This window comes from Podarcis gaigeae (genome assembly GCF_964106915.1).
Source record: "Podarcis gaigeae genome assembly, chromosome: 2".
Classification (NCBI taxonomy): Eukaryota; Metazoa; Chordata; class Lepidosauria; order Squamata; family Lacertidae; genus Podarcis; species Podarcis gaigeae.
In genome coordinates, this window is record NC_139679.1 from 51,692,322 (window position 1) to 51,717,617 (window position 25,296).

A 25,296-nucleotide genomic window follows, 5' to 3' on the forward strand; every position below is an offset into this window, starting at 1 on the left:
TACATTTCCTAGGATTGTTTATGGCAGGGTTGAGCAGTGCAACATATTGGACCAATAACATCATTACCATCATTACACTCACAATGATATCATGACCTCACGCTCATTTTAAAAGAGAAGCAAAATTGGGTGAAACTAGATTTTGATGGACTGGCACCAGTCACAGTCTTGCTATGGACTAGCGTCCTGAGCTAGCTTGCCACCTGCGACTGTTCCTCAAGATTGGCTGTCCATTGCCCTTTGCAAGGCTTCCAATCCTCAGACGTGTGACTGTTTCTCCCAGTAGCCAATCCTGTAAGAAATGCAGAAAAGAACAGGTATCAGCCAGTGATCCCAAGAGCTACATCAAAAGGGTCAAAGGCATATCCAACTCTGAATTCCCTAGTCTGGACATGACCTACTGGAGATATCATGGTACTAGTTCCCCGCCAGTCATGGGAGAAGCAAGTATTTTTCAGGTATCATACAGCGAGGTACAGCAATGGGAAGCCTCAACAATCCCACACAGGAAATGACAATCTCACTTCTGTAATAAGTGCTTGACTCCCTCCATTCACAACACCGTTCACCTCTTCTTGTAAGACCCCACTACTTTCAAGGTATAAAGGAGCTGAACATGATGAACCATGCAAAACCAACCCTATCTCTTAAGATTCATTTTTAAAACATTACTATTACATTCATATCCCATCTTTTCTGCACTTTCCCGTTTTATCCTCTCAACAACCCTCTGAGGTAGGCCAAGCTGAGGGAAGGCGACTGGCCCAAGGTCACCCAGCCAGCTTCCTGGCTGAGTGAGTTGAACTCTGATCCCCTACCTCCTCGTCCGACACTCTAACCACTGCACCACATTAGCCACCCATGGTAGCTGGGGACGAACAGCTCCAACCCAAACCCACACTTGCTTCATAAGTGGGAGAGCAGAACTAATTCATGCTCAGGGCAAGATGCTGCCATTCTCTCCCAACTGTGTGCTATAGTGTACGAAACTAGCCTTGGACCTTCTGCAGAAAACTGGTTAGAGGACACAAGCTTAGCTCAAGAGTCCATCTGGTTTAGCACTCCCTTTGCCTCCCACAAAGCTGAACCCGATGTCCCTGTGAAGCTTAGAGGCTGAGCAACGTTCCTTGTTGTTTGCCCCAGTATCTGGTACAAAGTCATATATTGTCTCTGAACATGGAGGTAGCATTTAGCTGTGATAGCTGATAAACCTGCTTTCCAGCCATGATACAGTTATAAAAGCCTCTACTGCATCCAATAAGTGCAGAATCAGCCACCTCTTTAACATACAATGTAGTCAAGTCCACAGGATTTTTCATTTGCACGTGTCGATACTATTCATGCACATCTTCCATGTATACGAACAATTACATTTCACTGAATAATTAACCTTGCTTTGCATCCTCTCCCCAACCCCCATAACTCGTTTTTCTTATGCATGCGGTCAACTAATCTGTTCTGTATCGCGTATATTGCATTCACCTGAGAAAACTGCACCCTATTGCACATGCTTAAGGTGATTCAAGGTCAGGTACAGGGGTGTGGGTATGGTGGGGTGGCCATCCCAGGGGCTATGCAAAGAGGTATAACGTCGTCCAAACTAAAATGCAAGATTTGTTAATAATGCAGACCGAAATGCATTATGAGTTGTAATGTCTTTGGGCAGTGATGGCTGTTTTATCAGAAGAGCTTCTTCTAGTGCACATGGCCCCTTGGAGAAAAAAACTGTCTTGTAACGAAAATGCTTTAATAGCAAAGAGGAATTGATCTATGCAATGTTACTCCTCTGAGGCTCTTGCTAAATGATGCCAACGCTAATAACACAAGAGGCAGGCACAGCCCCATCACTTTGAAACAAGTAGACATGGGCTAGAGATGTCAATTTCACTTCTCTGGGTTTCTTAGTTTTCCAATCATAAATTAGTTCTTCAGATATCTGCAGCAACTTGCATTAAAAAAAAACCCTCACGATTTTTTCCCAACATGTTCATGGGAATTTCTCCTAATAAACACATTTCTGTATGCATTTTTGACTTATGTACACATTTCTGCAAGCACTTTCTTCCCATATAATGTATTTTTGTATGTCATTTTTCACTAATATATCCAATTTTGTGCACACTTTCCCCTAATATATGCATTTCAATAAGCATTGTTTGGTTGTAAAACAACACTGCAAAATTCGGAGGAGTGTGAATTGCAAAAGCTGGCTGTGTTTTAGCTCTTGTATTACTTCAGAAAGTGCAAATTGAACAGATTCAGCTTTAAATGTGAACTGAACTGAATTTATTTCCCATCCCTAACATGAACCAATCAATACCTTTTAGATGTACCTGTTATCCATCTTTGGCCGTTTACATGTTAAAATGCAGCCAGGTTGTTTTTTTCAACTTTGATCAAAGCTGGTTTTGGGGGGGAACTGCATCAAAAGGCCAAGTACAGGACTGCTTAGACAGAGAGATAGATAGAGAGATAGAGAGATAGAGAGATAGAGAGATAGAGAGATAGAGAGATGATAGATAGATAGATGATAGATAGATAGATGATAGATAGATAGATAGATAGATAGATAGATAGATAGATAGATAGATAGATGATAGATAGAATATGTATAATGATACATAAACCCTATGTGTGTGCCAGATTTGCCACTTCTAAAATTTCCCACAGCTGGAGTACAAAATTCCACTGAATTGGGTTCCTTGTAAATGGCACCCCATGCTATCTGAGGCCAAGCAATGGAGAGGGGTGAGGTGGGTGGAGTGTTGGAGAAGGACACCTTTTTTCCAGGCCTGGAAATCCAGAGTGGCTCCAGCATCTTGTTCCTACAACAGCCACTCAGATGCCTATGTGAAGCCCACAAGCAGGACACGAGCACCACAGCAAGCTATGGTTTTCCCAGTAGTGATGTATGGAAGTGAGAGCTGGACTATAAAGAAGGCTGATCACCAAAGAATTGATGCTTTTGAATTATGGTGCTGGAGGAGACTCTTGAGAGTCCCATGGACTGCAAGAAGATCAAACGCATCCATTCTGAAGGAAATCAGCCCTGAGTGCACACTGACAGGACAGATCCTGAAGCTGAGGCTCAAATACTTTGGCCACCTCATGAGAAGAGAAGACTCCCTGGAAAAGACCCTGATGCTGGGAAAGATGGAGGGCACAAGGAGAAGGGGACGACAGAGGAGGAGATGGCTGGACAGTGTTCTTAAAGCTATGAACATGAGTTTGACCAAGCTGTGGGAGGCAGTGGAAGACAGGAGTGCCTGGCGTGCTCTGGTCCATGGGGTCACGAAGAGTCAGACACGACTAAATGACTAAACAACAAGTGGCAGAGTTTCCTGTGCCGGGCAGGAGTGTCAGTCCAAGGGTCTCATTCCCTCACGGACAACCCTCTGCGGTCAGTGTGCCAGTGGTGGATGGCACCACAAGGAAAAGTGGGTTGAGAAGCAGATGCAGGACCTATATGGAGGGAGAAAGAGCCGACCAGGAGCAGCAGGAGACTTGCAGCAGAAAGAGCTACAAACATCATAATCGTGAGGGACCTTTGATTCTAGAGAAAGTGAGAGCCACTGCTGCGGTGGCAGTGGCTGCTGCTATTGTTTACCAAGGCCCCTAAAAGTATTCTTGGCAGAGAGGAAGGACAAGCACCATAACATTCAGGGACATCGAGCTCCCAGGAACAGAAGGAGCCATTGCTGCAAATAGGATTTAGAGAGCACAAAATGTATACAGGTTCAGAGAACAACTAGTCCCAAGGATTGGGAGCAGTATTGAAATGGTGTTTGTTGCTTATGTGAAATGAATACCCACAGCCTGGTGCCACATCTGGTTATAAATAAAAATCAAGTGGCCGGAAATGTAAGGAGCAAAGGGAGCTAAAGAAGCTAAAGGACACCAATCAATCCTCCCATTTTGTTCAAAGTAGATGTTTATGTGAGAGATGGGAGGGAGGCAGTCTGTGACACAAGGTTGTGCCGGGCCCAGATATGTGATGCTTGGGCCCTGATCCTATCACATCCTGTCCTGCCTAACCCACAAACCCAGCCATGAACGTGACCCATGAGTCTCTCTGGAAAAACAAGAGCTCCCACATTCTCTCGCTCTCTCCCAGGCCCAAGTCAAGTTCTCAGCTACTGCTTCTGCCCCTTGGGAGGCTGAAGCCGGGGATGGGTTGTCCAGGAACTCTCATGGAATGCCGACCAGCTGAGCAGCCTGCAGGGCATGTGGGGGAAGAGGGGGAGCATCCTCTGGGAAATAATCCCAACCCTTCGTGCTGGATGGGAAAATGAGTGAGATCCCTCTAGGCAAGTCAGTGTGTCTAACCTTTCAGCTATCCCAGGATGCTATGAGAAGACTGAAGACAGTACAGAGTCTGGAATTGTTTCTGTGGCCCCCTCTTGCTTTTTCCCATTAGTGGTGCCTGCACAAAAGAGCCTTGGGTCTGGGTGAAAGCTTGCCTGTCTGGTGAGCTTGCAGAGTTTCTGCTGCAACAGCAGCCTGCCCAGTGAAGAGAGAGAGCTATTTTGAAAGGTACAGAAACAGGCCTATATTGGGAGCGAGCCAAACCACAATCCCTAGTTCAGATATAACGCTAAGCTAAGGAGCATGGTTTGTTTCTTCCCAGCTTTGGCAGGGTGGAATGAAGGAGATGCAATCTGCTCATATATGGTAACCTGTGGCTTACTGTGACATGCAAACATAGCTGTTGTGGGTCTACAGCTGATGCCAAAGGCAGCTGGTGGTAACATAGGAAGAGGCTACTGGATCAGGCCAGTGTCTCATCTAGTCCTTCTTCCAGTGGTCATTCAGAGACCTTTGGGAAGCCCAAAAGCAGGACCAGAGGGCAGCAGCACTCTCCACTCCCACAGTTTCCAGCAACTGGTATTCAAAGGCTACTGTTTCCAACAGTGGAGGCAGAACATAACCATCAGAGTAGACTTCTCCATGAATTTGTATCACCCTCTTATATAGCCACCATGGCCATTTTTGCTCTGTTCCGATGGGAAATCCAAGCCTGGTTTCTATGTAGCAGAGAGCCTGACAATTAAGTTTTTTTATCTCATTTGCCTCTGCAACAACTGCCACGTTACATGGGATAATTGGTCACCCTTTCTATCAGCACATAGAAAATTTAGGCTCCAAGGATGAGTCTTTAGGCACATAGCCAATACCTTTCCTTTACTTAGTAGAACTTAAGCATTGCAGAAAAGGATATAAACAAGGTTAACAACATTATAAAATAAAAAAAAAATTCCTTCCAGTAGCACCTTAAAGACCAACTAAGTTAGTTCTTGGTATGAGCTTTCGTGTGCATGCACACTTCTTCAGATACTGAAGAAGTGTGCATGCACACGAAAGCTCATACCAAGAACTAACTTAGTTGGTCTTTAAGGTGCTACTGGAAGGAATTTTGTTTTGTTTTGACTATGGCAGACCAACACAGCTACCTATCTGTAACTGGAACATTATAAAATGGAAGTTAAGATTACAAATCTAAAATATTGATTATTAAAGAAGAGCTTTAAAAAAACCACCCCTAATTAAACCATAATTACCAAGATCAACAAGCAAAAGTTGATACATACTTCCCAAAAGTCAGTGAGAGATGCTTCAAGGAAGGTACATTTATACCCAATTTTCCTTTTGAATAAGATATTTCCCCTCCTAAACTTTCACAATTGTCAAAGAAAAACAAGACTACATTCCACAAAGTATCCAACTACATAAAAGGAAATGACAGATCAAATACTGAAATACATCCATTGCGACTTCTGCAATAATTTTGAGTAAACATAGACTACTACCATCAAAGCAAAATAGTTTTAGCAACATCTAGTAAAACTACATCAAATACAAACAATTGCTATTTTTTAAAAAGTGTATCTGGATAGAAGTTACCCAGACACATTATCTGACTTATACAATAATGTGTCTGGTCCATATCTGAGCATACTAAAAGTATCAATGTTAAAAATGGCACTCACTGTGAACACAACTTGTTTAACTAATCTTTAAAGATGAATTAAAGGTTCAGGTAAAGGGACCCCTGACCATTAAGTCCAGTCGCGGACGACTCTGGGGTTGCGGCGCTCTTCTCATTTACTGGCTGAGGGAGCCGGTGTTTGTCTGCAGACAGCTTCTGGGTCATGTGGCCAGCAAGGCTAAGCCACTTTTGGTGAACCAGAGCAGCACACGGAAACACTGTTTACCTTCCCGCCGGAGCGGTACCTATTTATCTACTTGCACTTTGACGTGCTTTCGAACTGCTAGGTTGGCAGGAACAGGGACTGAGCAATGGGATTCGAACCACCGACCTTCTGATTGGCAAGCCCTAGGCTCTGTGGTTTAGACCACAGTGCCACCCATGTTCCTTTATAAAGATGAATTAAATTAGGCCAATTTAAGGCTTTCTTTTTATAACAGGAGACATAGGGATATCAGTTCAAGATGAGGAATGGACTGGTAATATACCAGTCTAAAATGCAAGTCTGGCTTGTCGCAAAAACGGAAAGATGCTCTTTATTCCAATTGTAACAAATTTAATTGTGCTGCATCAGGGTAAAGAAAATCAGCTATAAGGCCTGTACCAATGTCTCTGGAAGCAGCAAAAATGGGTGCAGAAGAGGGAATATTTGCCACACCATTTGAATTGGCAGCCTTCATTGCCTCTTGTGGAAGTGAATTCCATTGCCTGGAGATTGTACATTGTTTCATGCTCAACTACACTCAATGAGCATCCTTCAGACCTCTGCTCTTTGGGGCTTGGGGCTGGCTTCACGCATTACATTTTTGTACTTGGGCACAGACTCACGAGCAAAAAATAATGAGGCATGTATCCCGCCAAGTATGAGAGGCGTGTGAATGGATAATTATTATTAAGTGAAAGACTCAGTAGCAAGAACCAGGAAAGTAATGGGACCCCACACTCAAATCTTTTAAAGGGGCCACTTTCTGGATTTCACACAGAGGCTTGATGGGGTCCACATGTCTTCTGTACTCTCATGACGACACCCAAGTACAAAACGTACCATGTGAAGCCACCCTACAAAGTGTGGGGTGGGGGTTTGGGGAGTAGAGGGAAATAGAAGGGCAGAGAGCACTGTTTATCAGTGCTCCTTTATCCCAAGGCTTTGGTTTTCAAATCAAACACTGATGAGAAAACAAAGCGAGATCCCAATCTAGTCCCATAGTCGCAGGCTGATTAACCCTGAGTTCAAGCCCAGGCCCCCACTTTGCCTATAAATAGCTCTGCCTTTTCCTTTCCCATCCTCCCGGCAGGGGCTGCGAAATGCCTGCCCTTTTATGGTCAAAATGGAAGATTCCTAGAGCTGAGCAGTCCAGATCTCCCATGTTGGGGCTCAGCCAAGGGGCTCAGGGGGGATGCAGTGCTGGGTCTCACAAGCTGCTGCTGCTGCTTCTCCTCCCTTGGCTGGGATAAATCATAATGCCAAGAACAAAGCACAGGTTTTCAGGGCCTTAGAGAAGAGGGTTGGTGGAATTCAGGCGTTTTGGAAGTTGTGGTTAGGAAACGTTTGGTGCTGTCTTCCTCTGCTCTCTCATGTTCCCTCTCCCCTTCAGGGAGCAGACATTTTGTTCTGGCTCCGTGCTTGAAAGCCGGATTCTCCCAGTAAAGGATCAAAGCCACCTCATCCTCTGCGGTTTTTGAACTATATGGCCAAATCAGGGCCAAATAAAGTGAATTTGTACATGATGTTCATGGAATACATGAACATGTGTAAATACATCAAGGATACAACAAGGCGCACGATAAATGATTCAGGTTTGTGATTGTGCAGTTATCTTCAGGGTTATTTAAAATGCATATAGTTCTTATGTGTGGGGTTTTTTCCAATGCTCTTTAAGAGATTTTCATTTATATAGCAATGATACAAAAAAGGCATCCCATAATGAACAAAAGGGACATTTGCAAGTGTGATTTTTTTTCAATTAAAGAAGAGTCTTAATGCATTTGGTAATCTTTGCACACATGGCATTCAAACATGTATTGTATATGTGCTTTAAGACAAAAACCCTGAGAGAAATCCACACCCCAATTTTCAGTTTGCAGGTGTGGATTTAAACTACAAAATGCAAATTCTAATAATTAAACTTTTATGTCTCTATTTTCCATTTTAGAGGATGGCATTCATTGTTTAGCATGGATATAAAGGGTGAGGAAGAGATGAAATCTTGGTGACAGCCGTTAAGCGTTAACCCCCTCCCCCCTGTAATGGAGTGTTGGAATTCAACTATAAGCTTTCTAATTTTAATTTGTTAAATACATCACCATATACAGAAGTCCAATACTAAAGCAGTACAGTGGTACCTCGGGTTACATACGCTTCAGGTACATACGCTTCAGGTTACAGACTCCGCTAACCCAGAAATAGTGCTTCAGGTTAAGAACTTTGCTTCAGGATAAGAACAGAAATCGTACACTGGCGGCGCGGCAGCAGCAGGAGGCCCCCATTAGCTAAAGTGGTGCTTCAGGTTAAGAACAGTTTCAGGTTAAGTACAAACCTCCGGAACGAATTAAGTACTTAACCTGAGGTACCACTGTATCAGTTTCTGTGATGGCTACATAGATACCCACCAGCTCCTAAGAGCCGCGGCATTTATGGCCCCTAGTGGCTTTCTTCTTGTTTGTCTTTGAAGGGACTTGCCTCCTCAGTGTTCAGAGGGTGTTTGGCTCGGCTTCCTGGCTCACTGTAACGTCACACGCATAACATCAGGAAATCGCATCATACCCCCTCAATCAACTTGAGAAGATGGTGCCTCTGCTTACACCCATATATAAACTGGTATGCAGGCTTTCATGACTGTGCATATTTCTACACATTTCTGAAAACTGTGAGTGCAAGAGGAATAATAGCATGAGTCAGGATTGTTGCTTGGTACTGGGATGGTAGGCGCTCCAAGTGTCTATTTTCCAGGGATGTCGTCCCGGTTTCTGATTTGATCCTGGAATGTCCCACTTTCCCTTAGGATGTCCCTGTTTTCATTGGAGAAATATTGCAGGTTATGGTAGGACCTCCCTATTTTGGACAGTATGGAGTTATCTGACCCTGAGCCATCTGAAGGCTCAGATGGCTTCCCTGTATAGGGAAGTTTTTTTAAAAAAATGTTTAATGTTTTATTATGTTTTAATATATGTTGGAAGCTGCCCAGAGTGACTAGGGAAACCCAGTCAAATGGGTGGCGTATAATTATAATTATTATTAAATAGGATGTCCCTATTTTCATCGGAGAAATGTTGGAAGGTATGGGATGGTATCAACTTTGGGCAAGGCCTGCACAGAACATGAAAGTTCTTTGCCCAGAGGGATGGCAATCTACATCAGTTTATTTCAGGAGATGCAGTTACTTGGTGCTCTCCAATCAATGGCTCGGCATGCTTATGGACACATGCCTCCCCTTCAGACTTCTGGCATCCACTAGATAACACAGAGTGAGCCCACTGAAACACATCTGGGCCATAGAGTGTGATGTGGCCGTGAGCTGCCAGGAGGCTTGGGCCCAGACGCTGTCCATTTCATTCCAGAACAACATTGCACAAACCTCGAGAATGCTTATGCTTGGAACAGAGTCAGTGCTGAGTCACAGCTGCTCTTCTTCCTCTTGCTTTCAGAAGCAGATTAAAGGATGCTTCCAGGCAGGGGTTTAATATTACAAACAGGCTGTTCAGATATCTTTAAAAAACACACACAAAAAACACCACCCAGGGAAATTGGCAACAGCTTAAAAAAAAACAACCTAGAAAATTGTATTGGGGAAATGTTTGCATTTCTTTTAAAAATGTGTTGTATCGATGTACACCATCATGATGTTTTATGATATGGTGGTATGTAAATGCTTTTGTAAATATAAATAAATCTTGATTAAATGAGGATAACATATGGGCCAACATATTTATGTGGACACCGAGGAAAAACGTGCATGCATGAGGACCATTGATCCCACAATAAAACACCCACCTGGAAGCATTCAAAAGGAAAATGGGTACGTGGTGGCGAAAGAGCAATTGGAAACCTGTCTACTGCCCCAGATTTTGTGTTCATCTGACCTACAGAGTTTATAGACAATGGCTCTTTTGTGTTGGGTCATGTACCCTCATTTATGAGCTCATTGTCCATGCCTATTGTTCTTCACAGGGCTAGAGGAAATGCAAGGGGTCTGGTTCAAGGTAGGACATTTCAGCTGTGTCAGGGCAACTGGGCTACTCAAGAAGGTAGCAAAGAGCCCCTGGTAAAAAGGACAAAAAACGACATAGCACAATGTTGGTCTCATTCATGTGGGAGGGCAACTCTTTTCTCATAAGTTGAAATTGAAAATTACATGCAAATTTGTGTAAGGAAACCCTGATGACCACTTTTGTTAGAAAAGTTGGGAGCAGGTGTTTTGGAGTGCAGAAGTCAAAGGGAGAGAAGGTGCTTTCCCCTTTCCCTATTGCAGCTCCTACCCCACAAGCTGCTTAGTCCCACATAGAATTCAAAGCTCATGTTTGCGAGCCACTGGGAAGCCATGGGAATGAAGAATGGGCTGGATGGTGGTGCTGGTTGCAGCATCAGGAAAGCAGCTGTGGGGAAATGGTCAAGTACCTCCCATATCCTGCTGTGTTTATGTTGCAAATCAACCCCTCCTGGACAACCCCACAAGGAGCTGCAGTTGGGTTTAAGTGCACACCTTTGTTGGTAACGTAGTTTCAGCCCTTAGAAAATCCTGTTTGTGCTTCTCTGAAACTGCCCTTAGTTATATTCTGCAATGCAAATGGGGGCAGCACAGGAGAGGATTAGCTGCTGGTTCTGGAAAAGCCAAGGTCCCCCACCCCCACGAGCAATGAAGTTTGTTCCTGAGAGCAATATAGATTTCCAGCAGATAGCGCAGCTCAGAACAAAATGTGCTCTCCGTGACACAGACAGCTCCTTCCTGCATCATCTTCCCAGGCCTTTGTCTCATCTCAACCTTTTCCATATTCTAGAGTCTCCCCATCCCACATAAATTTTCTTCCCTCCTTCTCAGTCTTTCCCAACTAGCTTTACACCACATCTTTCAGCTTCCCAGTTTGCTGCTCGTTCTCCCTTTCCATACTTTCAGATGCTCTTAATCTTTTCTTAACTGTTTCGGCCCACTTCAGTCGGCAGAAGATGCTGGTAAAAAGGCTGTTTTCTAGGAATTGCTGCTTTAAGACAAAATAATAATAATAATGAGCCAGTTTTGAACGTATTGCAGGGATGGGGAACCTGGTGCCCTCTACTTCTTGTTGGACTCCAACTACTATCAGCCCCAGCCAGCATGGCCAATGGTCAGGGATGATGGGAGCTGGAGTACTAGCTATTTTACTTTGGCACCTGAGACACCCCTTACTAACAGCAACAATGCAAAAATGTTCAGTAATGAGCAATGTCCTGTCCTTTAATAAACTGCCTGAGGTGGCCACCTCACTCTGCCTAATGGTAGGGCTGGCCCTGTGTTCCACACAGGGCACCCAGTGTTTGCTGGGATGTAATTGCTATGCAACTCAGCAAAAAATAAATAAGCCAAAAGCTGAACAAGACTGCAATAGCAGAAAGAGTTTCACTTCTGGGGCATGTGAACTGGTAGGTCTGGGAGTGACACCTCTTGATCTGTTTACACATTACATTCCTAGGACAGAGGAAATGGTCTGCAGGATTCCTTCCCAAGGGAGACACAGTCACGTCACTAGGCCTGTTAGAGGAGACTGGTCTCTTTTTACTGGCGACGTCCATCTGTTGCAAAGCATTTGAAGAAAAGAGAAGGGAATGCAAAGGGGAAGTCCCTGGAGTGACATTTGAAAGGGTGATAAAGTCCATGACTCTTTGTTTCCTGCATATGGAAAGATTATGTGTGCCAAGCCTTGATATGAAGGGAGACCACCAGCACTCTCCACTATTTGGGAGGGCAGCTCCCCATCAAATACTTCCCCTTCTTTTTATATGTCTGACAATTGTGTAAATCGAAGCATATGAAGTAGGGCCAGGATTGTACCCACTGCCTCTGCTCAGAACCTCCACATGTTTATTTATTGATAGGTCCTCTTTTTCCAGGACACGTCCTCTTTTTCATGGGTAGAGTCATCATAGCGATACATAGTTAAAACTAAAGGTAAAGGGACCCCTGACCATTAGGTCCAGTCGTGACCGACTCTGGGGTTGCGGCGCTCATCTCGCTTTATTGGCTGAGAGAGCCGGCGTACAGCTTCCGGGTCATGTGGCCAGCATGACTAAGCCGCTTCTGGCAAACCAGAGCAGCTCACAGAAACGCCATTTACCTTCCCGCCAGAGTGGTACCTATTTATCTACTTGTACTTTGAGGCGCTTTCAAACTACTAGCTGGCAGGAGCAGGGACCGAGCAACGGGAACTCACCCCATCGCGAGGATTCGAACCGCCAACCTTCGGATCAGCAAGTCCTAGGCTCTGTGGTCTAACCCACAGCGCCACCCGCAACCCACATAATTAAAAGTAGAAGTTGGCAAATGTCCCTTCTTTTTTGATCTTCAAAATATGGCAACCTTATTAACCATTTTAAAAATTCAAAGCAGTTTATAATAATATATATACTAGGGGCTGCTGCCTCTGCTCACATTGCTTGCCCATCTTGCCTGCCCCAGCATTTTAAAACCACCATTTTAAAACCAGCCTTCTCTTTTGCACCACTCCCTCATCATGACTTCATATAAATCCAATAATGTGATGCGGCACTAGAAATCCTCCAGTGGGAGCTGCACTAATAGACCCTGGACATTTTTAGGCATGTAGGAAGATATAATAAAAACATTTTAAAAAGTAGCCATCAACTAACTAATAGAGAAAGTTGTTTTCTAAATTGCCTGCATAAGCCTGGCAGCATAGAAGAACTTTCAACAGACGTTTAAAGGTTGAAACAGAAGGTACCTGCTGAATCTCTGTTGGCAGAGCATTCCACAAGATGGGGCTAATCACACTAAAGGCTCTGTTTCATGATGACGTCCAATGAGCCTCACCAACTCAGGGGACAACCAGCAACACTCTGTGGATTATCTCAGTGATCAAACTGGGATATAAGGATTTAGGTGCTTTCTAAGGTACCCTGGGCCCAAGTTGTTCAGGTCTTTGTAAATGAATACAAGGACTTTGAACCTGTCTTGGTAATCTCTGTTATTAGTAATCTCTGTGAACAGATCCCCCGTACACACAACTTGCATGTATGCAGACTTGCTCTGTACAATTGGCAACCCTGCAAAAAAGGAGGAGAGAGAAAGAGACCCCTATGCACAACATCCAACTTGTTCACTTCAGGACGCTGTGCATACCTTCCTTATTTTCAACCAAAATTCATTTGACTATAACTACAGCAGATGGCTCTTTGTTCAAAATGGCTGCAGAACAGATTGGTTCTCCAAGCTCTCCACCAAAGTTCTTGTTTTGAAGATTTAAAGCACAGTTGTATGCATGCTTGCATGAAAGCCCATACCCTTGTGAGTATTCTTAGAATTGAAATCTTAATCTGGCAATCCTACTTGTACACACACACACACACACACACACGAGAGAGAGAGAGAGAGAGAGAGAGAGAGAGAGAGAGAGAGAGCGCTTTGTTATTATATTAGTCTGTTCATAAAATGCTGGTGGTAAGTACATGCAAGAACATAAGCATTTACAGGAACACAAATAATTACTCAAATTTAGCTGGATTATGAAGTCATAGTTCACTCTTGGTGATGTCATAACTCACCATTGTTGGTTTACTGGGTGAGACGGCTAATTACAATGAACACACTGATAAGAACTGTCTGTGAGAGAGAGGGGGAGGAGAGGAGAGAAGAGAGAGGCCCTATACCAGGCGTCCTCAACCTCGGCCCTCCATATGTTTTTGGCCTACAACTCCCATGATCCCAAGCTAGCAGGACCAGTGGTCAGGGATGATGGAAATTGTAGTCTCAAAACATCTGGAGCGCTGAGGTTGAGGAAGCCTGCCCTATATCATGTCACACTCAGACCACTAACCCATCTAACTCAGTATTGTCTACACCAATGGACTCCAACTTTTTCCAGACCAAGGGCCCACCATTTACCCAAATATATATTTTTTGTTTATATATATATATATATATATATATATATATATATATATATATGTATGTATGGTAGTGGTGCTGCTCTTGTGACCCACCTTAGATCAAGCTGTGATCTGGTAGTGGCTTCCAACCTGCCAGTTGAATGGTTCACATTGACTGGCAGCAGGTCTCCAGGGTTTCAGACAGGGAAGCTTCCCCAGCCCTATCTACAGATGCCAAGGATTGAGCCTGGGACCTTTTGTGTACAAAGCATCTCCTCTACTACCATTCTATGGCCCTTCCTGCATGTACCCTCCAACATTTCACAAGTGAAAATACTCGGAATCATGCTCCTGTTCTCATACCAAGATCGCTGCCTGAGCTGTCTTCTCCTCACACCCCCTACGCACCACTTTCCCTCTACCTGCTGCAGAGGGAAATTGACTATTAGTAGTTTCCTTATATAATGTCTAGTTGAACAGTTAATTTCAGAATGGATCTCATTATACTCATCACAGAAGAGCTACAATATGGACAAATTCAGCAGCAATTGGATAGGCAACTAAGGCAAGGGAATGAAAGAGGTTGGAGCAGTGTGCTGACACCATGTGCCTGCAAGTTTCATGTATGTGCCCTAGAGTCAACATATATTTGACCTCCTTCCTTTAGAGATTCAATTTCTAGGGGACTCAGGTAGGGGGTTGAACCCCAATAACCACCATGCACATGTGTATACATTGTCAAGAAAAAGGCATTCTCCTACATATCCCCACAAGACCCAAATAGAGGGGGGGGGTGTTTTACCAGGGGCAAAGTTCAGAAACTGGAGTAGTTAGAGGTACAGGATTGATTATTTGCCTACTATTATAATCCCCCTTTAGCTTGGCCTCTCCAGTAGGAGCTAAAATGCAACAAAAATGAGAATCCCAAAAAGGAACTGGAAGTAGAAGCAAAAAAATCCAGTGGGATAGTTGAAAGATATATTTATTGATCCAATGCTTTTCGGACCTTACCGGTCCTACTTTAGGGAAATCTAAAATCAATTTTAAAAATATTTTACATTACAAAACCAATCTGAGATTTCCCAGAAGAAGGACCAGGAGGGTCCAAAAATGCATTGGATCAGCTTGTTTGACTTTTGACTACCTTGTTGCTTTTTTTTTTTTTTTTTTTTGCTTCTACTTCAAGTTCCCACTCCAGAATTAGCTGTGCTCAAAAGAGGCCTATGGATTCGGACATGACTACAGCAAAAATTCTAGATCAAAGTTCTAATTTGGTTTGAATGGTGAATGGAATCTATTCCTTTTTTTAAAAAATGAAAACGCCACTGATGGAGGCATGTTCCCTACATACACATTCCACTGCCACCCCAGAATGCTCTTTCCTCTCATCACTATCACTTTGTGCTCAGAAGACAAGAGAAGGGGGTGGGAGAAAAAGAGGAGGAAAGGGAGAAGAGGAAATGTATAATTCTGATAATCAAAACACTTCCTTTAATGGGCAGTAGGCAAAGCAAAACTGAGCTTTGCTGAGTGCTGGCTGACCCATTTCCCCCCCAGGCTCTGCTGACACTGTTAAATATGGAAAGAAGTAGAGAAGACACCCCTCTCCCATAATGACCATACATAGATGATGGAATGAAAATGGGAGTTGGTGGAGCAAAATGTTAGTGATGGCTCTTATGATATGCTGCCTGTTCTGTGCAGTTTCATGAGAGTGAAGTTCTCTTTAAAAGGACAATATCTTTATGGGATTTCAGTAGGTGAATTACTAGAAATGCAGGCTATTTCCTCATTGTCTATAAGAATCCTTTAACCGCCCAGGGCTGTCTTCTGTTAAGATTCCTAAACAGCAGAAAAGACTGCATAGAGGGCCACGCTATACCCTGCTCCAAGAGAAGACCATGCCAATGCTATCAGAATTGACTTGTACTCACAGCATTTAATCAAAACCCAAAGGGTCTGCTGTAATAGCATCCAAGGCAAAAATTCATAAGGACAAAAACTGCAAAGCAACCTGGCGATGAGCAGTTGCCTGCGTCTCATCCCCAGCAGCATCCCATGAAAACAGCAGTGTGATTCCAAGGAGGTCCTCTCTCTCTCACTCTCCTCGCCTCCAAAGTACGAAAGGCTTGTATGGAAGTATGGAAGTATTGGCAAATGATTAGCCACTGTGAGAATGGAGTGGATTGGCCCTTTGCCTGGTCCAGCAAAGCTCTTACGTTCTGAAGACTTATAAAGTCTTGAGTTTCTCCCATAGAAATTATCCTGTTCTCCAGACTTACTTCAGTACATTTTCTTATAATTAAATCTGTCAGTGTGACACTGGACATTTTACAGGTCTGCTGCTCCAAAGAGGCTCCTAAAATGATCCACCCTCCTCCTCCCCTTCTTCTCCCACATTGACACATGATCCCTCTGATTTATATGAATTTGAGAATGAAAAGCAGGGCAGAGAGACTTGTAATTTGAATGAGTATTTTTATATAGTTTTTCGATTCACATTACGAAGCAATTAAGGCAAAATGTGTAACAAAAACACTATAAGCCTAATGTGGAAAAATAATCGGAAAAGTGGCAGACAGACAGAGAGATAATAGAATGGCTGTGGAGAATAGTATAACAAAGCAACATTTCTGAGTCCACTATTAAGGTCCCCACTTACTTTGGACAATACCAATATCTAAAATATCACACAGTGTCCACATCATCCATTTAAAATACTCTAAGGCCACTTTGACACTCATGGCTTCCCTCCAAGATTTCTGGGAGCTGTAGTTTAAGGGTGTAGACAGTTGTTAGGAGTCTCATCACCCTTAACAATCTACAGTTCCCAGGATTCTTTGGTGGAAGCCATGACAGTCAAAGAGGAACAGAGTGCTGAATGGTGTGGATGTAATCAAATATTTCCATATAGCCATGAAGAGCCATGGAAAGTAGATATGTGTTTGCATGTAGTAAAACAAAGTTGCACTGTCTGACAGAAACACATGTGCACACTGCAGGCATATGGCACACACCATACGTACGTTCATTAACACTGCCTGTTACTTTCTGATTAACACACACTGAAGCGCATTAACACTCAGTTATCAATTTGGGGCTGGGTAGACTGGATGCCTGGGCATCCTTCTAATTCTTGGAATAGCCAAGCTAGCTTCCTGGTGAGATGACAGCCTGGGTGACGGGCCATTAAGGGGAACAAAGGAAGAGGCTTTGTGTGAGAAGACAAACTTCAACTTGCAGGTGGTTAGAAGGACAAAGGCAGAGTTGAGAGCGGAGAGTTGAGTGATATGAGCTAGAAGCTAGGAGCTGGAAAGAAGCAGGTGGAAACCAGAAAGAGAGAAATGCGTGATTTCTGCTTGAATCCAAGGCTATGGCTATGGGTGAAGTAAGACCCTCTTGGAGTGTTGATGTTGTGAACCCCTCTATGGTAGGCTTAGGTTGAATGTGTGAATAAACCATATATCATAAAGATACCACAGTCTCCACTGTCCCTCATTCCAAAGGAAACATGAACCCCAGGTAAGCACCTAGAACCCCTGGAATCTTGCACTGTTCAGATTGGGGTGATGTGCAACAACTTCGTAGACAATGGGAGAATGTGATCAGAATTGCTGCCTGTGCTATGCCCCCAACACACACTCAGTGTAACTTGTGAAAGAGCCTGTGTGTGTACAACTGTGCAGGCCCAGGTTCTGTACATGCATTTGGGAACCCTGCCTTGCCTGATGAGCTCCATGTGTAGGCTCTTTCACAAGCCATGAATATGGGCTCAGGGTAACCAACCTGGTACCCTCCCAGTGTGGACTGCAGCTCCTGTCGTCCCTGACCACCGTCTATGCTGATGAGAATTGTAGTCTGAAACATCTGGAGGTCACCACATTGGCCACACCAATTTGCAGTGGAAGTGAAAACGTGGACTGCTGTTCCATTTGATTACTATAATGTGCGAAGAGGGCTATTCTGTAACAAGCTGGTGGCCACCTCCAGTCTTTAGTTTCCCTGCTCACATATTAAAAATAAATAAATAAACTTCGATAACATAACCTTGCAGCATGTCTGCACAAGAGGCTAAGTGCTGCTGGGTTTTTGAATGGGACTGTAAAACCTGCATTTGCATTATCTTCTGCATTAAAGGCTGTTACACAAGACACAAAACCTGCAAGTGTTTTTGAATCCATTCTTTGGATAATTCCTGCCTTTTTCCAGCATTCATGTACCTCAAAGTCACGTTTGACCTGTCTACTGTTTCAGAGGTGCACATTTTCGACCATTTCCTGACTGCTTCAGCTTTAATCCATAAAGTACAAGAAAAAAAGAATGAGCAAAGAGGACCTAACAAATTACCGCAGTGACTCACCAGCAACACATACAAATTCTTTGTATGCCGTTTTAAACAGAGTGCTTCTGAAGAGGAATAAAAGAAAGTGCTGGCGTAGAAATGTTGAAGGAAAAGGGGAGGGCAGAGGGCAGGTTTTTTCCCCTTTTCTTTCCTTGGACAGAACCAATTTTCCAAGCCTTTCAGTTTTGCAGCTGCAAACGTATTTTGCAAGCTGTAGGGTTGTTGTTTTTTAAAGGAAGAAACTTAAATCATCTCCAGACAACTTTTTTTGCAAGTGGCAAAGGAAATACTGCTCTGTCCAGGAGCAATTCAGAGATGCAGCCTGTCTAGACAAAGCTTCCCCCTAATTTCCTACCGATAATTGTTTTGGGAAATCTGCACACGCATGTTCTGGAAAAGAACTCCTTACCTACCAGCTGGAAGGCACTAAAGTGGTCGGTCCTCTATGCCTATAGCGCTTTGGAACTGGGTGCCAGAATTGCTCTAAGTGGCTGAAGAATCAGCCACTGCCCTGCCCACCAGTCACCCTTAAATGTCAGGAGACTGCTCAGTTGTCAGTCTGACCTGTTGGAAGACTAGACTTGTGCATATGGGAAACTGCCTGCGCTCCAGGGCAGTAAATTGGCTTATTACCCAGAGTACTTTCTTACCCCCAGAGGTCCCATGGTATGATACTGTGGTGGCAAACATGGTGTGCTCCAGATCTGTGGACTACAACTCTGAGCATCCTTGACCATGTTGGCCCGGGCTGATGGGAGGAGTAACGCAGAATGTTGGCTACCCCAGCGTTCTACCATGCATAAAGATAATTCCTTGCCTCCCAGCAATGCATAGGATACCTGTGACGTCTTTTCTTGCTGCGCCTTTGGCTGGTGCGTGCCAGCTTTCTCCACTGAACAGCCCCTGACTGCAGTTCTAGTTGGGCATTGCCACACACCACCAGAAGTGCCTGAAATGCCCAGGCATCCCCTGCCCCCAGATCACTACATGCTGGCATGCTAAATTCAGCAACCCAACATCTGCCTCGGGACCACTCCATACTGGTGAGGCACTCCTGGGAGGTCAGAATGATCCATTTGCCACTTTCCACTTCAGGGTGGGAGGTGAGGAGAGCAGTCTAGGTTGGAAATTCTTCTGCTTTTTATTTTTTCCAACTTGGAACGTGCTTTGGAACAAACAAATGCCAGCAGCTCCCAGAGACATCTGCGTCCTAGAGCCAAGCAGCCAGCCTTTGTAGTGCTGTCTGGTGATTCTGGGAGAAGCAGCCCTTTTTACCTTATACAGGGCAGGATGCAGCACCATTTATTTGTCAGTGCAACTTACTCAGAGCTAGCCCTGGGGAACTTAGGCGGCGGGGGGGGGGGCAGACTCTCAGGGGAAATAGGTTTCTTAAGTTTCCTAAGTAGGTTCTAATTATGCTTCCCACAAAATGCTGTTTTATTGAAGATTGGCGTTTTCCTTTCCTGTGCTCTGCTACAGCAGTTCTCAACATCCATCACTCTGCAGTGCTTATGATAACCATCAGGAAAAAGACACCAGGATGCAGAGATGAAAGGGGCTGCAGGGCAAACAGCAGCAGACTGAGATGTCATGATTCTGCTGAAAAGGAGATTATTATTATTATTTTAAAAAAAACCTGACTGCTGTGCTAGATCTTCTGTTCCCCATTTCCAGCCATTGGCCACCACATCAACTCTTAAATGTTTGAGGGGTGTATTATGGGGGGAGACCAGTTAAGGTGCTTCCTACAAATGGGACTCCAAAACTCTTTGAGGGTGGAGATTCTCAACCTTTTCATTTCTCCTGTGCATTTGTCTCCATCACCCACCCTTCCTTCCTTCCTTCCTTCCTTCCTTCCTTCCTTCCTTCCTTCCTTCCTTCCTTTCCTTTCCCATCCCAGAACAAGAACCGGTTCTAATGCAAAAATAATTCTACCACCATGCAGAAGTTAGAAGCAAAGCCATTGCATATGGGGCACAGCTATCAGCACAACATCTAAGAATAGGGAAGCATTAGAGTCACCGACTTATATTGCTTTTGTATGGGTATTGTACAATTAGATGTTAGACATTCAACACACAGACCCATGTACCTGTAGAAAACATTTGCCACAAACATGCAACCATCCACTCACACCTATGCACCCACAGACAGTAGGTAGAACATACCTGTGCTTGCCCACACCTGTCATGCACTAGGCCCTTGGTGGAGATGGGGAAGGTGGGCGCCGTCTCCTCTCTTCGAAACACAGAGGGCCAGACTGGAAGACCAGTGTTGACACTCCTTTTTTAAGCCGCTGGCACAAGGGGTCCTGGGTGAAAACTTTTCCCTCACTGCTCAGAATCTGGAAAACCTTTTACTTTTACCTTATATGAGCTGAAAGACGATGCTGCACGGCTGACAGCCTCATCTGTCAGTGGTCCTGAGGGCAGCCATTGGCTGGGGCCTGGTCACGTGGTCCCGCTGCCTTGACCTGTGACAGTTCAAGCGAATGTTGGTTTTACCCCCTAAGGAAGGCGTTCTTGACAATTTTCATATTTCTTCTAAATTTGGAGATTTCAGACAATGCTCAGAATGCCAGAAGCCCATGTGGAAGTCATTAAGGCTGCGAGGGAAAGAGGGAGGGAGAGAGGCAGCCAGTAAGGGGGGGGGGCAGTGGAGGAAAGAAGGAGGGGTGGCAGGGAAAGCTTTGGGAGGTGGGGCAAGGGAGGGAGGGAGGCCTGAGGCTGTTGCCAACTACATGCCTGGGAACGTAAATGAACTCACTCAGAGAAAGTTGTTTGTAATAATTTACTTCCTCTCCAGTTTTTCCTGCCCCATTTGGGAAAGCAGAGAAGCGCTGAGAACCACATGCTTGGAAGGAATAAATCCCACTTTGCCAGTGACAAATGTGGAATACCTTCTGCCTTCAAACTGCGGGAGATGAGAATAACTAAGGGCAAGATCAATTAATGCACATTATTTACTGATTAACCCCCCTCCCTTTAATAACCACTTTATACAAACAAGGTGGACCCCCCACCATTCTTTCTTTATATGTTAGCGATGGTGGCTCTGTTTGTGCTATACATTTAAAGAAGTATCGTACCACTTTAAACAGTCACCATGGAAACTTTTGGAACACGGCGTACAGTTCTGGTCCCCTCACCTCAAAAAAAGAGAATATCGTATGGTTGGAAATGATTCACAAAGGGGCAACTCAAAGGATGGACTCCCCTACGAGGAAAGGTTGCAGAGTTCGAGATATTTTAGTTTAATGAAAGGGTGAGTGAAGAGGTGGCATGATAGAAATTTCTAAAATTATGCGTGGCAGGAAGAAAGTGGATAAAGAAAAGTTTTTCCTCCTTCTCTCCTGCCAGTGGAACTCATGGGCACCCAATGAAGCGGAGTGTTGGGAGATTTGCGGTGGATAAAAGAAAGTACTTCACACAGCGCGTAGTCAGACTATGGAACTCGTTCCCCCAGGAGGCAGTGATGGCCACCAGCTTGGATGGCTTAAATAGAGAATTAGACAAATTTGTGGAGGAGAGGGCTGTCAAGGGCTATGAGCCATGATGGCTACGCTCTATCTCCAGAGCTGGAGGCCACAATGCTTCCAAATACTAGTTGCTGGAAATCACGGAAGGGGAGAATGCTCTTGTACTCGTGTTCTGCTCCCTGATTTTCCATAGGCATCTGGATGGCGAGAACAGGATGCTGGACTAGCTGGACCAATGGCCTGATCCAGCAGGCCTTTCTTATGTCCTTATGGTTCCCCACCTAAGAATGTAGTTTGTTAAGGGTGCTGGCTGTTGTTAGGAGACTCCTATTCCCCTCATGGGCCTACAGTAGTTTAACCATCAATCCCTCTTCCCAGGGAGCTCTGTGCTGGGGAATACGGTTACCTACATAGTAACTCACAGCACCCTTAAAATACAGCCCCTGGTGTTATGTACTGAAGTTCTCACCCTGGGTCAGCAGGGGGATACTGTAGATAGTTATGCAAATAAGGGATCGAAAGTGACGTTCAGTGATTGGATAGTTTTAGAAAATTGTTACAGTTACGTTGTACTGGAGCTCTATATAAGCAGGCTCACTGAACCCTTCAGTTCAGTTCAGTTCTGGCCTGTGAATAAACAAGAGCTGTTTGAAGAATCGCTGTGTCGTCTGATATGTTCACCCACAACTTAACACCTGGGTTCTTTGGGGGAAGCCATGAAGTCTTTAAAGGGCATGATCCTGCTTTAAATGTGCAGGGCAGATGAGCCCTGTGTCTTATGCTGGTGATTCTTATTATGTAGCCAGGCAGCAGTATTCTGGATCAGTGAATCTAGAACATGTGGAATAAAATGTATATTGTTCATCATGAGTAACTGCAGCCCAGGACTGTACTGAGGATTCCATGGGGTGGGGAGTTGGAAGAGATCTCGAGATGTTCCCTGGCCTGGCTTAATCTATCTTGTGATTTTCATTACTTTGAAAAGCTTCATCTGACCAGGCTGAAAAGGGTGTCTGGGCAGATGAATACACCAAGACTATCCCTCCCTCTCTGTGTTTCTGTATATGACACACAGAGAAATATGGTATGGTGAATTGCCTGCTTTTGATATGACCAGGCGCCCTATTCAACCCAGGTGGATGGAGCTTTTTAAGAATAGAGAATGAGATTATTGGAAATCTTTCTTGCATATAACCAAGTCCTGGGTCTTTTCCTTCTATAGAAAGGCACCTTCCAGGAACACCATGCTTTTCTATGTAACCTCTGGTTATCTTCCATTTTGGCTGGGGGCCATGAGTACAGTAAATTAAATGGAAAGTAATTTTTATGGCTGACTTTGCAACCAAACAATATAAGGTTAGTTTTCCTCCCCCACAGCCACGGCTATATATATATGTTGACAGCCTTGTCACATGCACCTCCATGATCAGACTCCAGGTTGTGCAGGCTAGAGGGAGACTTTTGTTTGAGCAGTCGTCAAGTCACAGGTAGAAGCCACACACCCTTCCTGTGTGTTCATTCTGTCTTCCCTGAAATGTTTAATGGCGCATGTCAAATAGCATCCTTGTGTTCCTTTCTACACCCCGTTGCCACATACACATTTCCTAATAAGAGGAACAGCATAACCCGAAAAGGGACACAATTTGCATATGCTGATGCACATTTGGAAGGAATTAGAAATACAATGCCACTCACTATAGTGGGGCAAGCCTGTGGCCAGGAGACCTTTGTGCCTACTCAGGGCCAAGCTAAAAAACCGCATTAGCTTTGCATCTGTGTCTTCATGGACACCATTCTTGGAGACAAAGGACACACCAGGGTTTGTGAATTGGTCCTGGTCTGGAGAAATAAGACAGAGAGGCTGGCACCCACACCATGTGTTTAGAACACATGTCTTGGCCCAAAGAATCCTGTGAACAGTAGTTTATTCCCCACAGAGCCATAATTCCCAGCACCCTTAACATGCTACAGTTTGCAGGATTCCTTGGGGGAAGCCATGTGCTTTAAAGGTATGGTGTGGATGCACTGGGTCAATTTTTATGGGAAATGTTCTCCTTTGAGTCATGAGGCTAATGGGTGCCACACTATTAAGCCTAGAATCCTCCTGCTGAGAGACTTGCAAGTACCGCAGTGGGGTAATCTTTGTTGTGGTGGTTCTCTCATCCTCCCTACCTGCACAGGTTCTGACCTTGGATATCATTAGACAAGGTGATACAGCTGCCTCTGGTAGCATCTTTGAGTGCCATTAAAGGTCATACAACCGTACTAGGAGCAGGGCCATAGTTCAGTGGTAGAGCATCTTGCTTTGTATGCTGAGGGTCCCAGGTTTAATCCACAGCATCTTCAGCTGTGAACTGAAACCCTTGAAAGCTGCTGCCAGTCAGTGTAGGTAATATGGAGCTAGATGGACCAGGGGTCTGACTTTGTATAAGGCAACTTCCTATGTTCCTACCTATGTACTTTCATAGCCAATCAGCACTGCCAATCAGTGCTGGCAGTACTGCACTAGATGGACCAATGGTCAAACTCAGGAGAAGGGCAGCTTCATATACTTCCCTGTACCTTCAGAGGAGGTAGATGTTGACCAGGGATGTAGTCAAGGATAATGGGATAGAAGCTGGCAACTTAGTTCTTTCTGCTCAGGAGGTTAATAGGCAAAGGTCAGTCCTGACAGTTCCTCCTGCTAACAAAGAAGCCAGTACAGCAGATATGGTTTCTGGTTGCTCGCCCCTGTTGCATTTGAGGAGAGAAACACAAAACTCAATCATGTACAGATGGGAAACATGAGCCCATGTATGGTAGGGTTTGCACTCAGGATGATTTAATTACCAGCCAACTGAAAACCCATGAAAGGCATTAAGGTTATAGGAACTCTGGATCAGCAGTTCCTTGTGCTTTCGTTCACCTTGTTCTTCTGATCACAGGAATGTCTGTGAAAATCCCACATATAGGAATCAGCTGCTCCCCCTGGTGCTGTTGCCTTCCTTTCCTCAAATCACTCACAGTACATAATAATGGCTGTCACGGAAGAGCACGGCTTTTGCATGAGGAATAAGACAAAGAGCAGAAGAAATGATTTCTAGTATAGTTCAGGGCACAGATTTTCCACCTCTGTTTTATAACTTGGCTAAGTTATGCGTTGATCTGGGTTGCCTTTGCACAGCAGCACTGGGCTTATTTTTGTCTTCCTGGTGCTCCCTAGCAGGTAATGAGGCACATATGTCAAGGGGTTAATCATCTGTTTTTAGTTACCGCTCTCCAGGTTGCTGATTCATTTTCCAGAGATGTGTTGCTAAAAATAGGTGTGATTATTGACCCCCCTGCCCTCCACACACCTTGTATGGCATTGGCTTGCCAGGTGGAGAGCATCATGAAGACAAATATAGGTCCCCTCCCCAAGGTGGCAACCTTGGGGG

General features: G+C 44.5%; 2 long non-coding RNA genes across 6 annotated transcripts in view; one reads left to right on the plus strand and one right to left on the minus strand.

The window, feature by feature from the left end:
- On the minus strand, window positions 1–22,327 carry LOC310835210. Of its 4 annotated transcripts, none has more exons than XR_014559423.1 (4): window positions 22,291–22,327; window positions 21,491–21,550; window positions 20,769–20,875; window positions 1–292 (listed from the first exon to the last, which is right to left on the minus strand). It is a non-coding gene; the product is annotated as an uncharacterized lncRNA (long non-coding RNA). The 4 variants fall into 4 exon arrangements; XR_014559424.1 differs by having other exon boundaries at window positions 20,769–21,007; XR_014559422.1 differs by lacking the exon at window positions 21,491–21,550 and having other exon boundaries at window positions 20,769–21,007.
- LOC310835250 overlaps window positions 21,559–25,296 on the plus strand; it is a 12,247-nt gene continuing 8,509 nt past the window's right edge. The window contains exons 1-2 of one of the 2 annotated variants that reach the window (XR_014559452.1): window positions 21,559–21,666; window positions 23,284–23,367. This is a non-coding gene — a long non-coding RNA (uncharacterized lncRNA). Of the gene's footprint in view, window positions 21,667–22,805; window positions 23,368–25,296 lie in introns of those variants that run through there. The other variant, XR_014559453.1, reaches the window with a different exon arrangement.